At 49.5% G+C, this 14,148-nt stretch overlaps 1 protein-coding gene and 1 long non-coding RNA gene across 6 annotated transcripts in view; one reads left to right on the top strand and one right to left on the bottom strand.

The window, feature by feature from the left end:
- The window catches only part of LOC146868226 (uncharacterized), a 463,829-nt gene that overhangs the window by 45,103 nt on the left and 404,578 nt on the right, over positions 1 to 14,148 (bottom strand). The window lies entirely within an intron of this gene.
- The window catches only part of LOC146868227 (uncharacterized), a 342,604-nt gene that overhangs the window by 126,545 nt on the left and 201,911 nt on the right, over positions 1 to 14,148 (top strand). The gene's annotated exons all lie outside the window — the stretch shown is intronic.

Below are 14,148 nucleotides of genomic sequence, written 5' to 3'. Positions count from 1 at the left end.
AGAACACTTAACATTTATAGAGGTGTGTGTAGTTACAGACGTCCACATCTATGGTTCTTAACGTGTGGCCCAATGATCCCCAGGGGTTCCTACACCGAAGGTTCACAACAGATTTGAAAATGAAATATTACCAGCTTAATAAAGTATATATACATTAAAAAAAAAATCAAAATATAAAATGTAACTTGCAAGAAGAAGAGCAAACAGAATATAGTATGGACGATAGACGGCCACAATTGAAGCATTTGTATGTGTCCACCAAAAGAGAGTATACATTAGGTGCAAAAAAGACAAAGTGAAGGGCTGGAGTCCAGTGTATCACTTTGATTTTCTTTATAGAAATAAAGCCACATTTTTAAAAGCTCCAACTTCCGTGTTAGAATTTTTTTATTTTTTATTAAACATTTTATTGAGGTTAACAATGATACACAGTCCGATACAGTTAATTATGCCATTTTAGATTCCGTACAATCATTTACCCGTTCTTGTGTCACGGAGAGTACACCTCTTATACAATTAGATTTGCTTTTTGACCCCGTCCCTTAAATTGTAAATGCGTTGCGTGACGACCACCCATGAAATTTGATGCGTTTTTAGTCACTCAGGTCTGGATCTGGCTCCCTTGGTGGTGGACTACACAAATTCCCACGAAATTCGTTCCATCTGCTCCATACCCTCTTCCATTTTTGAGGACAGCCTCTATGAATAAAGACTGCCTTTTCTGCCACCATGGCCCCGTCTAGGTCAGCACACCATTGCTTATGAGAGGGGGCCACTAGAGCCCCCCACTGCCGGGCAATATTCCTCTTGGCATATGCCATACCTATGGTTGCCCAATTTTGCTCTATGTGGTTCAAGTCTGTTGGATCCCACACATTAAGTAGGCACTTCCTCGGTTCAAGGGCGATCACCTGACCACTAACCTTGGTGAGTGTGTCGAGTATGGCCTTCCAATAGGTAGCGATGTGGGGACAGTCCCATAGTGTGTGGTAAAAGGTACCCTCTGCCCCACAGCCTCCAAGGCAAAGCGGGGACTCTGCCCTTCCTATCTTATAGAGTGTGGCCCTGGTGTAGTAAGTTCTATGCAGTATTTTAAGTTGCACCAATTTTAGCCGCGCAGGGATCGCCACTTCCCGCGGGGAACCGAGAGCGTCCTGCCAGTCTTGATCGTCCAGTTCGCCTATTTCAGTTTGCCATTTTTCCCTAAGGGTCCGGCTAGGGTCTGTTTGATTATTAATCAATTTGCGATATGTCAGGGATGTCGCTTTTTTGGTGAGGTGGTCTGTCAGTAGTCGGTCCTCCAGCGGCGAGGCGTCAGGGAGGTCTGTTCCCGGGGGTACCGTTTTTGTGAGAGCGTGCTTAATTTGTATGTATCTGAAGTACTCCGTCCCGGCCATTTGATATGTTGTTTGTAGCTGGGCAAATGACACCACCTCCCCCTTTTTCCATAGGTCCCCGACCACAGAAATGCCTATTTGGTCCCACTGGGAAAAACCTTTACTGGTGCGTAGCCTGCCCAGCTTTGGAGAGTCCCAGAGTGGCGTATGTTTTGTCATCACTCCCTCCCAGCCTAACGCCCGCTGTGCAACCGTCCAGATACGTACTGTGTGTGCCGTGGGGCCCCATAGTCCTTTCATCCGTTTGCTGTCATACAGGTCTCCCATAATCCCCTCCGTGCCCAAAACGTGCCTATCCATACGTAATGCCGGTTCATCTTGCGGGGCATGGAGCCATTGGTTAATTACAATGAGTTGGGAGGCCCAATAGTAGAATTTGATATTTGGGAGGGCTATTCCTCCGTCATACCAACTCTTCATAAGCTTACGCTGAGCTATCCGAGGGGTCCCTCCCTCCCATAGGAGGTATCCCACCTCCGCTTCGATCGCTTTGAAGTAGGAGTCAGGAACCGGTGACGAGGTGTTTTGTAGCGCATACGAGAATCTGGGCAGAGCCATCATCTTGAACAAGGCCGCTCTCCCGAGCAATGTCAGTGGGAGGGAATGCCACCACAGCACATCGCAGCGGAATCTCCGCAGTGGGGGCAGGAGATTATGGTCGCAAAACCGCGCGGGGTGTGGTGTGATGTATATTCCGAGATATTTAAATCCCTCCGTTGCCAGAGGTATGTCAACGCCTGGGGGGAGACGCGGGGGGGAAACCTTAAGCATATACAGAACTGACTTTGTCCAGTTTATCGTGTAGCCGGAAACTCTGCCGTACGATGCGCATAAATCCAAGAGGCAAATAATGGACTTCCGGTGGTTTGCCATGTACAGCAGGACATCATCCGCATAGAGGGATATCCTATCCTCCCACCCCTCGGTCGAGCGCAGGCCCCGTATTACCGGGTCCCACCTATAGGGGGCACCCTTGTCTAGTGCCTCGTCCCAAGGGGAACTCCTCCGACAGTCGCCCATTGACCACCACCTGTACCAATGGATTCGTGTAGAGTATCCGGATCCAGGCACAAAAGTTGGGCCCGAATCCGAGATGCTGCAGCACGGCAAAAAGAAAGGGCCATTCGACCCGGTCGAAGGTCATACTGGCATCCAGAGAGAGGATGACCGCCTCTTCCTGTATGGTGTGTGCCCTTGCCAGCACCCCGTGGAGCCTTCGCAGATTCATTGCTGTATTTCTGCCTGGCATGAAGCCCGACTGGTCGGGATGCACCAAGGTCGCGAGATGTGGTTGTAGCCTGGTGGCTAACACTTTGGCAAGTATTTTTGCCTCTGCGTTAAGGAGTGAGATCGGGCGGTATGATGAACGGTCCTGTGATGGCTTGCCCGGTTTTGGGATTGCTATAAGAGTGGCCAACCGTTGGTCCCTCGGGAGTATCCCTTCCTCTAGGCTGGTCTTGAACATGTTCAGTAAGTGAGGTGCCAGCATGTCGGACTCTTTCTTATAGAGTTCTATTGGGATGGCCTTCACGGACTGCAGCCCTTTTAAGGCGGCCTTGATCTCCTCCAGTGTGAGGCCGGTCTCCAATGCCGGAGTATCGTGCAGTGCCAATTTTGGCATGGGTATGTCTTTGATATACGCTATGCAGTCCGTCTCTGAGGTCGTTGCTATGGGGGAGTATACTGCTTCAAAGTGTTGTGCGAATGCTGCAACTATGTCAGTAGGGTCCTTCAACACCTCCCCCGAGGGAAGAGTAATCTGCGCCACATAACGACTGGCCCTCTCTTTCCTGTCCAGCCAGGCCAGCAATCTGCCCGCCTTGTCCCCCACCTCATATACTGTGTGTAGCGTTTTTGCAATCTTCCCCTTAGTGCGTTCCCTTAGGAATTCACCATAGGCTTGTTGCGCCAGTCGAAGGGAGTGGGACGTGTGGTCCGTGGGATCTGTCGCATGTATGCTCTCGGCTAGGCTAACTGCCTGCTCCATCTCCTCAATCTGACGATTTTGTTCCCGCTTGTGGGCAGTGATCACTGAAATGGCCTGCCCCCGGAGGACTGTTTTGTAGGCTTCCCATAGGATGACCGGTGAGGCCACTGAGTGGGTGTTGTCTGTGAAATAGCGTTTAGAGGGGTGTTACAATTTTAAGTACTGACTTATATATATTGTTTGTGAGTTAAACAACATTTTTTGCGGTTGCTTCATGTACACTTGTTTCTGTATTTCTTAGTATGTTTTTGAGGTTCAGCAAGGGACCCTGGCTTCCAGTAGAGACTCACTGGGGGTTCACAGAAATGAAAAAAAGATTAGGAACCCCTGGTGTACAGAGTTCCTTAGGTCGGTAAAGGAACAAAATGGCGACACAGTACAGTAACAAAAAGTGTACAATGACTTGACGGTGTGCAGTTAACAGAAGAGTTGGCAAACAATGCCAGTGTTTAAATGGTGCTTCACATTATAGGGTGCTTTCTTTGATTTGTTGGGATTACCGTGGTGCAGGTCATTTCTTTGCAGAGTGGATTCGGGTATGAAGATGGTCCTTACATATCTTGTAAAAGTGGTTTCTCGCACGACTTCCAATGGTCCTGTGTGCACCAACACAATGCCAAAGGTTTCATTACATAGGGGGATAGTTAGGTTTCTCAAAACAACAAGGCGCTTTAGGTAGCAGGGCAATGTGAGCTCTGGCATGGCAAGCGTGACAAGGCAAGGTGTGGTGCTAACGCAGGCGCATGGTACACCCTGGCATCGTAGTGGGAGCCGTAACCTAATGGATAACTACAATTTCTGTGACCTACTTTTTAGTCATAGCACCCTGGCACCCAGAGCTGCCCACTGGCAGAGTGAGAAGTCAGTTGTCACAATGATTAGCACTGACCTTTCCCAGCTCTCAGTGGCCACTCCTGAGCAGTGGTCCTTTTCAGAAGCCCACTGACACACTAGAGCAGCACTTCTGGAAGGTTGGCATTTTTATCTTCATATTATCAGCAGCAAAGAAAAATGTGATCAACCTCTAAATGTCGCAGAAACAGTGAAGGTCTTGATGTCCCGAGACAGAAATTTAAACTACTGTTCTTTCTCTGAGCATGACATTTTGTACAGGCATTTAAGCATTTGCCTGCAGTGCATCTATTTGTTTTTACATGCACATGATTTTTTTTTATAGGTATATTCATTATTTTCTATTTTGCAGATATATTGCCCCTTGGTACTCTGGCGGACAGGAATCTTAAATATTGGGCTATTTCATAGATCTGATTCCCAAATGATTATAACCCTGTCTTTTTAATCCCACACAGTACTTTATTAAACACACCCTTTGGCCTATTTCCTAAATAAATATATTCATGGTGAGACCTTTCCAGTGTCTAAACCTACCTGGACGAGGTTGGGTTCATCTGCTATTCTGCATGCTGCAATGCTGAGCTGATATGAACATTTTTGCCAGGACAGATTCTGATTATATTTGTGTGACTTCATAACCACTCAGTGCTGTATTGTTCAACTATGACTTCTGAATCCCCTCATGTACCTCTTACAAACATTATCACATAACATGTAAAGCACTCTGATACCGTCGGGTCTAGCTAGCACTATATAAAACTCAAAATAATAATTTCTAGACTGACCCTGTTCTTTATGGTGGACACCATCCTACTTTAAATTTTTCCTCTATTACCTTTCCCACCCCAACCACCTCTGCACCACGCACTTCTGCTCCTCCCACCTTTCCAGATTTTCCTTTGCTGATCCCAGTCTATCCGTACACTCTTCTTTCGCTATCCCGGACAGCTCTCTTGCAGCCACCCGTTTGGCGGGTCCTACTGCTTACGTCTCATTGTATACATTAGGCAGAGAGAATGGAAAGACCGCAAAGAAGTACCAAGGTGGTTTTTAGACTGGTGCTATTCAACTTTATTTCCATTTTTTTATGAACTGTGTATGGAAAATGCTACTTACCCAGTATGCATCTGTTCTTGGCATGTAGAGCTGAAGAATCTCATGCTTATGCATAGATCGCACTAGATGGCGATCTATGCATAAGCATGTGATCTACAGCTCACATGCCTCGAACACAGTTTTATTGTCAATGCAACTACTGTTTGATGCTGAAAACCAAATTTACTAAGTTTTCATGCAACCAGTGTTGCTGTGCTGAAGGTGAAAGAGCAGAACAACGCCATATGTACTAATATATTGCATAGTATGTCTGTCCCCCGAACTGGGGCATTTTAGACCCCCTCATGCCAATGCACACACCACTGCAACGTGATGCAAAGGTGCGTACATGATATCAAGCATAGCTTTTGTATTGGAAGGACCCACTTGCAGTGTAAAATACTATTCTTGGCGTAGCTTAACACTTTTCTAACTGGGTATGCATGCTGAACAGTGCAGCACACAAGCAATGTTCGACACTATACACCTTCCTCGAGGAGGCATACATTTTTAGTGCAAGTTTGTGTCTATCAATATTTTTTGATAGGGATTTGCATCAAAACAAAACCAAAGGGTAGCTGCATAAGAATGACAATGTACTTCCAACTGACCCTAAGTAGGACTATTTTCCAAAAGAAAACAAGATTAGCGTTGGAAAGGAAATTCCAAAACAACACTTTCCCACTGGTTGTGTCACGCTTGAGATGAAAACCCGGTGCAAATTGTTCATATTTTTCCCACACAGTTATTATGGCCACTCATTATGTATTCAATGTTAATGTTACTCAAGGGTTTGTACGCATTTTTTTGAGTTAACACATTTGCAGTTACGTGCTATATATAGGACAATGCACATCGCCACACAAAATATGGAACTGCAACTTGAGGAGGAGAAGTAATGGAGAATGTGTCAAGAAACCCATGACCTACAGCCAACATCCCTGATGACAAATCCACTCTTCAGAGTAAGACAGGCAGCAAATGCTTGTAACCTCGGTAATGTGCCCTCCAATGTGAGGAAAAACTCCACAAAGAAGATTCTGTCCCCGACTGTCACACCTGCTACCAGTGAACCCCGCCCCCCATGAAAATGGTAGCATACTTTCACAAAAAAGACGAATATAGTGTCCCCTAATGTCCTGGAAACACACCGAAAAATATTGAATGACAACGGTGCTGTGCCCACGTCTGCAGATGGAAATTACACCATCTGACAAAGGCATTGGCACATTTTCAACTGGAGATGTCTCTCCCACCCTTGTAAGGGTCTGCTTCCATGGCAGATTCAGATACATTGATGGAAAATCCTCCATTGGCTTGACAGAGTTTTCTACAAGTGGCAGATCTTGCTTCAACTCATTGATGGAAGAAGGTAATCTGGCAGTGGGCCAGGTGAAACACCTGACATCCAAACTCTGAACCGGGCCCTGAGATCCAGTGAGCAGCAGAACCACAAGTCCACCTGTGGTTGGTGGTCAAAGCTGCTCCATGTGGGTGCAATGGAGCACGGGACCTCAGAAAGAAGAAGCTCTGTAAAGGCTGTATGTTTTTTAATTACTGATTTTATCAGAGCAGAAAAAAGCAAGCAAACAGAATGTCTGTGCAAACCATTCACGATTCGATCAATGTCAAGAGCAGGTAGCGCCAACAAACCTAATGTAGTGGCGAGGTCACACTCTAAGACCGCAACAATAATTTATATGCATTGGGTTAAGGCATGGTGTGACAGGTTCGCTGAGGCCAAGATCATGATAGGGCCCTTATCTCTTGAGAAATGTGTGGGGCATCCTCTCGCTTCATCACAACTTCTATTTAGAGGATCGGTGTCAATGCCTCCCATTCCCGCCTATTGTGAGGAAAGGACATACAACACCATTTCTTGCCACATCACACTGTGCAACCACGAGTCGCGTGCAAACAATGTTAGCCTATATGTGGGTCTTTCATGATATCTCATCAAACCGACAACAGACACTTTCAGCGTAAAGAGCGGCTGTTCCCAACACTGTAGTCAGTTCATGACCCGCCATCTTCTTTCAGAGGTCCTGCACCCCGGGAGACACCTCCAGACAATATGGATGAAGGACAGACCCCTAACCCGCATTTTTTGACCTGTGAGTTTATCAGTCCCATGGGAGGAAACCTAGTTCTATAATTTCATAACGTGTATTTGTAAAGCACACATATCACGTAAGGGTATCAAGGCAATGAATAATAGATTTTTTATTGTTACCCAACTCAATGGTACTCAGTTTATCGACCTCAAAAGGATGAAAGGCTGAGTGGACCCATTGGGATTTGAACCTGTGACCACGAAGTCGAACATAGACCCCTATAGTGGACGCATTAGTCCACTAAGTCACCAGACCCAGCTGATAATAAGCCCTGTGGAGTATTTCCAGCAGCACAAGTCTCTACTGAGTGTCTAAGCATCAACTCCTAGCTGGGATCCCCAGTTTCATTGGATCAATATCCTAGAGGTCACGGAAGCAGCCAGGGGATGAATTTGGGAGGTGCTCGCCTTGTAACTTCTCCAACTACGCTGTGGCCTCAAGACAGGAGTAACCAGGCACATTCTCCCAGTCGACAGCATAAAGCAAAAGTGTATGTGAGCAGCTCCACTTCACACAGTTCAGATTCTGTTCAACCAAAGCCAACACCCTGGCGTGACTTTTTTGTTGACCTGGGTGAGGTAAAAACGTCTGGCATGCCGGACACTGTGCAGAGAGAGGATTTAAGGAGTAGGATAGGAGGACAGACAAGGGGGAACCATGTGTCTTGGGTTGCTGGGTGTTAAACCTAGAACCTAGTACATGTGCGCTGGCAAACAGTGTTTTGTGGGATGGTATTGCGCTGTGGTGTGTGAGGTTAGCGAGAGGAAGAACACGTATCTGGTAGGAAGGGTGGGGGATCCTGACAACTGAAGAATGTTCAAAGAAATCCTCAGCACACGTCATAGGTGTGTCAACAATTTGTTACGTGCACGATGCAACCTCAACAAAAGAAAGGTTTTTATCAAAAAGGACATAGCCTTGAGAAAGTCGCGGGATTATTTCCCTTTGTAAGCAACGAAAATGTGTTGGCTGTCTGAAGCAAGGCCAAAAGAATAAAGAAAGAAAATAAGAATTTAAATAACTTGTGTATAATTTGTGCTTACATCGTGCACTTAACAATTTGTTGATACACCCATGACGTGTGCTGAGGATTTCTTTGTATATTTTGTTGGCTTTGGCCGCTATTTAGGGTAAGTTGGTGGTTCTCCTCACCTTATAGCACCGTCTTCCAAATAAGTGGTTTTATGTACAAATACATGTGTTATTCTCCTGAGTGGCGCCAATATACCTAAGCATTATACCACTGTTCATTAGTAGTTGCAACTGAAGAATGCTGTCTAGGGAAATTGGGAGAAAATAATATTTTTCCAAAGCATCAAGGCTGGTGATTCAGAATGAGGCATGGGGGACATTTGGGGGGGGGGGGGGGGCAAGCCTACTGATCCCAGAATATGGCTTGGCAAGGACTGAAAGACAGAAGTCGAGCAATGAACAGGGTGGAGATTGAAAAATACGGGTTGCAGAGTGGGGCAGCGGAGATGAAAATTAAGTCATAGGGAAGGATCAGCTGGATTTCAAAACTGCTCACGCAATAATGTGACCAAAGAGAGAGGGGAGGGCTGGGATACCAGAGCAATAGAATACCAACTGTGGGCTGGAAAGGTGGGGAGTCTGTTTCCTTCCAGGAGTTGCAAAAGCAGTGCGCTGGAAGCAGTCACTGGCAACCCACGGCATGTGCTCTGGGAGGAAGGCACAACTTTTCAAAACCTAATGGAGGGAGCCACCACCCTGCAGAGAGTCAGACCCAGTTGAGTCCAAGGAAATGTACACCTGTAGAAATGTTGAGCAAACTATTCATTTTAGAGCACCTAGGGCCCACGCAGTGCTTAATTGTCAACACCGGCGCTTGTGCCAGTCTGCCACAAGGTGGCATTGTCTGGCTAATTTGGAGATGACCATAACAACAGTCAATTATGAATTCAATATACATTAAAAAAATGACTCTTTCCTGCTGCCCAAGCCATTCTTACAGCTTTGGGGGCCTGGAATAGTCTGAATTGTCTCACTTGTAGGTGTGTGATGGTTAGTTAGTTGTGTTGTTACTATCACTGGCAGGTCTGGCAGGGGCAATGTGTGGTGCAAGCTGCAGTGGCCTCCTAGAGCCCCGGCACATTTTTTTTTCTTTTTCTTCAAATTAAGCACTGGGCTCACAACACTGGTTTAGTTTAAAATCTCTACAATTAAAATGCCACTGTACATGTGGTGTTTGTGCCCCAAAGAACATTTTGGAAGGCGCAATAGCAAACAGCAAATCTTACTACTTTTGTACTAATCAATTCAATTATATTTATCCAGTTTATAAAAACCATAAAAGAACAAACATATAATACATTAAAAGCAATAAAAACCAAATAATTCAGAAGATTGAAACAATGCAATAACATTAAAAATCATCCAGACAATACAAATTAGAAAGAATAAAATCAGGACCACTCATTGTACAGAGCCAACAAAACCCTTATCAGTAAGAGGTAAATTCGCATGCATTCCAAAACACATTCAGCGGTCATTAGGAATGGAACACACAGCATTTAAAACGATAAAGTGAGCCTAAACCATAATGCGTGCTTGAAGAAAGTGTCCACACCCGCACAAACCTCGAGTGAGGGAAGAGATTACAAATATAAAATAACAGGAATATGACGAGAAAGAGGGGCGTCCAGGGCTTTAAGTGGGATTAAAAAACCAGGTGGGGAGATGTGTTCTCAAATAAGCGTGGCTGATATCAGCGCGGGGGAAGGGCAAAAAGCAGAGCGAGGTGTTGAAGCGCGGGGATCGGCGTCTGAGCCTCCCCGCGCTGGCTGTACATGTGGCGAGTGAGCCGGTGGGGGGGGGGGGGTGGGAGGTCGGGAGTGGGGTGAGGTGTGACTTGGAGGCAGGGAACGGCAACGAGAGGCCCCGGGGGGGGGGGGGGGGGGGGGGGGGGGGAGCAGAGATGGAGCACAGCTGGGCAAGGAGGGAGAAAGTTTACCAGGGCAAGGGGTGGGCCTGGTGGAATATAGTGAGGACAGTGATCAGGAGGGGGAGAGTGAAGAGCAGGCGGGGGATGAGTTTACCCTGCATCTGTCCGGTAGCGAGTCTGGGGGGGGGGGAGGAGGGAGCTGCCCATGGACCTCTCCAGAGGGGGCAAGGGGAGGGGCATGGGGCGGGGGGGCATGGGCAAAGGCCCAGTTAAGGTGACGGGGGCGCAAGGGGGGGGGCGGCAGGGGACGGGCGGGAGGCCCCGGGCCCCTACGGGGGTTTGTGACACGGCCGCAGGGGCAGGGTTGAGTCCAAGGGGGAAGACAGGTGGGAGGGGCTGACCATTGAGGAGCGCATCCGGGAGCAGCGTAAGATCATTGAGGAGACGGAGCGCAGATGGCAGGAGATGTGTGCGGCAAGGGAGGGGGCGATGGAAGGGGGGGTGCCCTCGGGAGTGGGCCAAATGGCGCGGCCGGGAGATCGGGCGTCAGGGCGCGGGAGGGGCGGGGGACAGCCTGGGGCCCGTGGTCAGTGGGTGTGGGTAGAAGAGGTAGGGACTGACTTGACGTCTCAGACCTGGTTGCGCTGGGGCCCCCTCGGGCTGTGCCGGTCCAGGGGGAAAGGGGGGGGGGGTTCAAGCCAGCGATGGATGCTGATAGAGGCCAGGGTGGGCCAGCGGGGCGCAAGACGACCTCCAAACGCCGGGGCGAAGCAGCAGGGGGGTCCGCGGCGGCCTGCCCTCCGTCGCGGGAGCGGGCATCGTCGGCGCCGGAGTGTGAATTTGTGCCGGGTACGAAAGAAAAAGGTGCAAAAAGAGTGGTGTGTGAGGTGCAGAAGGTGCAGTGTGAGGATGAGTTTGAGGAGGAGCTGGATTACGAGTCTGACAGTGAAGAATTGGAAGAAGGTGAAGTGCGTGAGGTGCATAAGGGGAAGGGGAAGGCGGCAACCAGAAGGATTGGTGTTTTGCAGGCGCCGCAGGCCAGCAGCAGTGGGACACGGACGGAGAGGAAGAAAGACCAAGTGTCCAGTGGATGGGAGCGGAAGGTGCCAGTGACTCTTGCAGGTGAGGGTGCTTGATGGGAGGCGTGGGAAGAGGGGGACGGGGGGGGGACGGAAGAAGGCCTGTAGGTCGGTAGGTGTCGGTGAGGGGTCGGTGAGGGAGGTGGGAGCGCCAAAAAAGGGGGCAGATTTGGCGGAGGAGGGAAAACGGTTCGTGGGGGCTGGCGTGCAGACGGACAAGCCGGGTGAGCCAGAAGGGAAGGATGAGGTAGGGGACAAGCACAAGAAGAAGTTGCCATACATGGGTCTAGCTATGCCCTTAGGGTCTCATTTATCGGAAAAGACGAGGGCAAGGATTTGGAAGCACGAATATGTAGATGTGTTCTAATTGTTGCATATGGAGATACAGGCAAAGGAGGGTTCGAAGGAGGAGGAGTGGGAGTTGACGAGGAGGCCTCGGGTGCTGGTGAATATGGAGAATTGGATGTCGGCCTTTTTGATCTATGCGAGCATATATTGTGAAAAGCACCAGGACAGGGCTATCGCGTTATTGAAGTATATGGATATTATACGCAAAGCGCAGATGCACTTTGGAGGGTTCGCTTGGCTCAGCTACGATGAGGAGTTTAGGGCCAGAATCAGTGTTAACCCCGATAAACCCTGGGGACAGGTAGACCAGGAACTGTGGGTGCAGTGGATGTCTTCCACGCAGTCGTCTGCTTCTACGCACACGGCTAGTGGACTTCCGGTGACGTATCGGCCTTTTCAGTCTCGTCCCGCCCAAGCCGGGGCAGGGGGACAAAGTGGTATCGGGGTGCGGGAGGACAGGCCTCCACTTCTGCGGCCTTAGGACAGTCAAGCAAGAGTGGGGGAGTTACCACAGGGGCATGTTGGAACTTTAACAAGGGTTTCTGCACCCGTCATCCGTGTAAATTCAAACACGAGTGTTCTAAGTGCGGGGGACGTCACCCGGTCACACAATGTTTCACACTGGCCACTCCCTCTGAGCAGTGGCGGATTACCAAAGGAAGGGGACAGGCAGGGCCAAAGGGCTCCTACGCCGGTTAGGGTGGAGGCCATGGGTCCATGGCTCTCCCGATACCCCGACAGAGAGGCCGCGCTGAAAATTTACTGGGGGTTTGCTGAGTGTTTGATTGGGTTACCAGGGTCCTCGGGAGCGGAGATGGGCGGAGAATTTGCGGTCGGCGAAAGAATTGCCGGGGGTGGTGGAGTCCAAGCTGCGGAAGGAAGTGCTGAAGGGTAGAATTGGGGGTCCATTTGACACGTGGCCGATACCTGAGCTCATCATCTCTCCACTGGGGGTGGTACCTAAGAAGGAGCAGGGGGAGTTTCGTTTGATTCACCACCTGTCTTGGCCGGAGGGGTCGTCAGTGAACGATTTCATTGCGGTGGAAGATTCCAGGGTACTGTATGCATCCGTGGATGATGGGATTGGTTTGGTGAGGGCCTGTGGACGGGGAGCGGAATTGGCAAAGTGTGACATTAAATCTGCGTTTCGCCTCCTTCCCATTCATCCGGCGGATTTCGCATTGCTAGGCATGCAGTTTGGGGGGGGGCGATTTTTGTGGACAAGGTTTTGCCAATGGGCTGTGCCGTATCCTGTGCGCTGTTCGAAACATTCAGTTCCTTCTTACAGTGGGCTTTCACAGACAGATCGGGACACCATCTGGTGTCCCACTATTTGGATGATTTCTTGTTTGTGGGGCACGGGCAGTCGGGGGAGTGTGGGGAGGCTCTACGGCAGTTTCAGCGACTGGCCTGTGATTTTGGGGTTCCATTGGCGCCGGAAAAGACAGCTGGGCCTAGCTGTTTGTCCTTTTTGGGTATCGAATTGGACTCCGTGGCATGGGCGGCGAGGTTGCCCCAGCAGAAGGCAGGGGAGATGCAGGAATTTCTGTTACACGTGGTGGGGCAGCGGAGGACTGATTTGAGATCGGTGCAACGGCTGTTGGGTTTGTTGAACTTCGCATGTCGAGTGGTGCGGGCTGGCAGGACGTTTTAAAGACGGTTGGGCATGGCCATGTCAGGGGCGGTGCTCCCTCACCACAGAGTGCGGATATCCATGGGCGTCCGAGCGGATTTGCGGATCTGGCACGTTTTTCTGAGCGACTTCAACGGGGTGTCGTTGGATTATGTGGAGGACAAAATGGTGTGGCAAGTGCAGATCTTTTCAGACGCGGCTGGCGCAAAAGGTTTCGGCATCTTCTGGGAGGGGAGGTGGTGTGCAGAACAGTGGCCGGAACATTGGTTGACGCAGGGCAGGAGCATCGCATTTTTGGAGTTCTTTCCGTTGCTGGTCGCACTTCACGTGTGGGGTTTGGAGTTTCAGAACAGATCGGTCTTGTTCCATGTGGACAACAGGGCGGTGGTGGACTTGGTGAACAATCAGAGGGCAAGGGATCTGCGGGTGCTGCGCTTGCTGCAAAGTTTTATGCTGCGGTGTCTGCGCTTCAATGTGCTGTTTCGCGAGCAACATGTGCCGGGCGCTAGAAATGACATTGCGGATGCATTGTCTCGTTCGCAGTGGCAGCGCTTCAGGAAGCTGGCGCCGGGAGCGGAGGCTTGCAAGACCAAGGTGCCGGAGGGTATCTGGAGCTGGGGGGAGTGAGAGTAGTGGATCTGGTTGAGAAATCTATTGCGGACTCCACAAGGCGCGCGTATCGGCTGGCATGGTCTGAGTTTGGAGCGTTTTTGGGGTGGACGAGCGTGAATTGGCGTA

The sequence above is a fragment of the Triturus cristatus genome, chromosome 1_2 (assembly GCF_964204655.1).
Source record: "Triturus cristatus chromosome 1_2, aTriCri1.1, whole genome shotgun sequence".
NCBI classification, from domain to species: domain Eukaryota; kingdom Metazoa; phylum Chordata; class Amphibia; order Caudata; family Salamandridae; genus Triturus; species Triturus cristatus.
The sequence above is the reverse complement of the archived record's forward strand: the minus strand, read 5'-3'. Positions and strand labels throughout refer to the sequence as shown.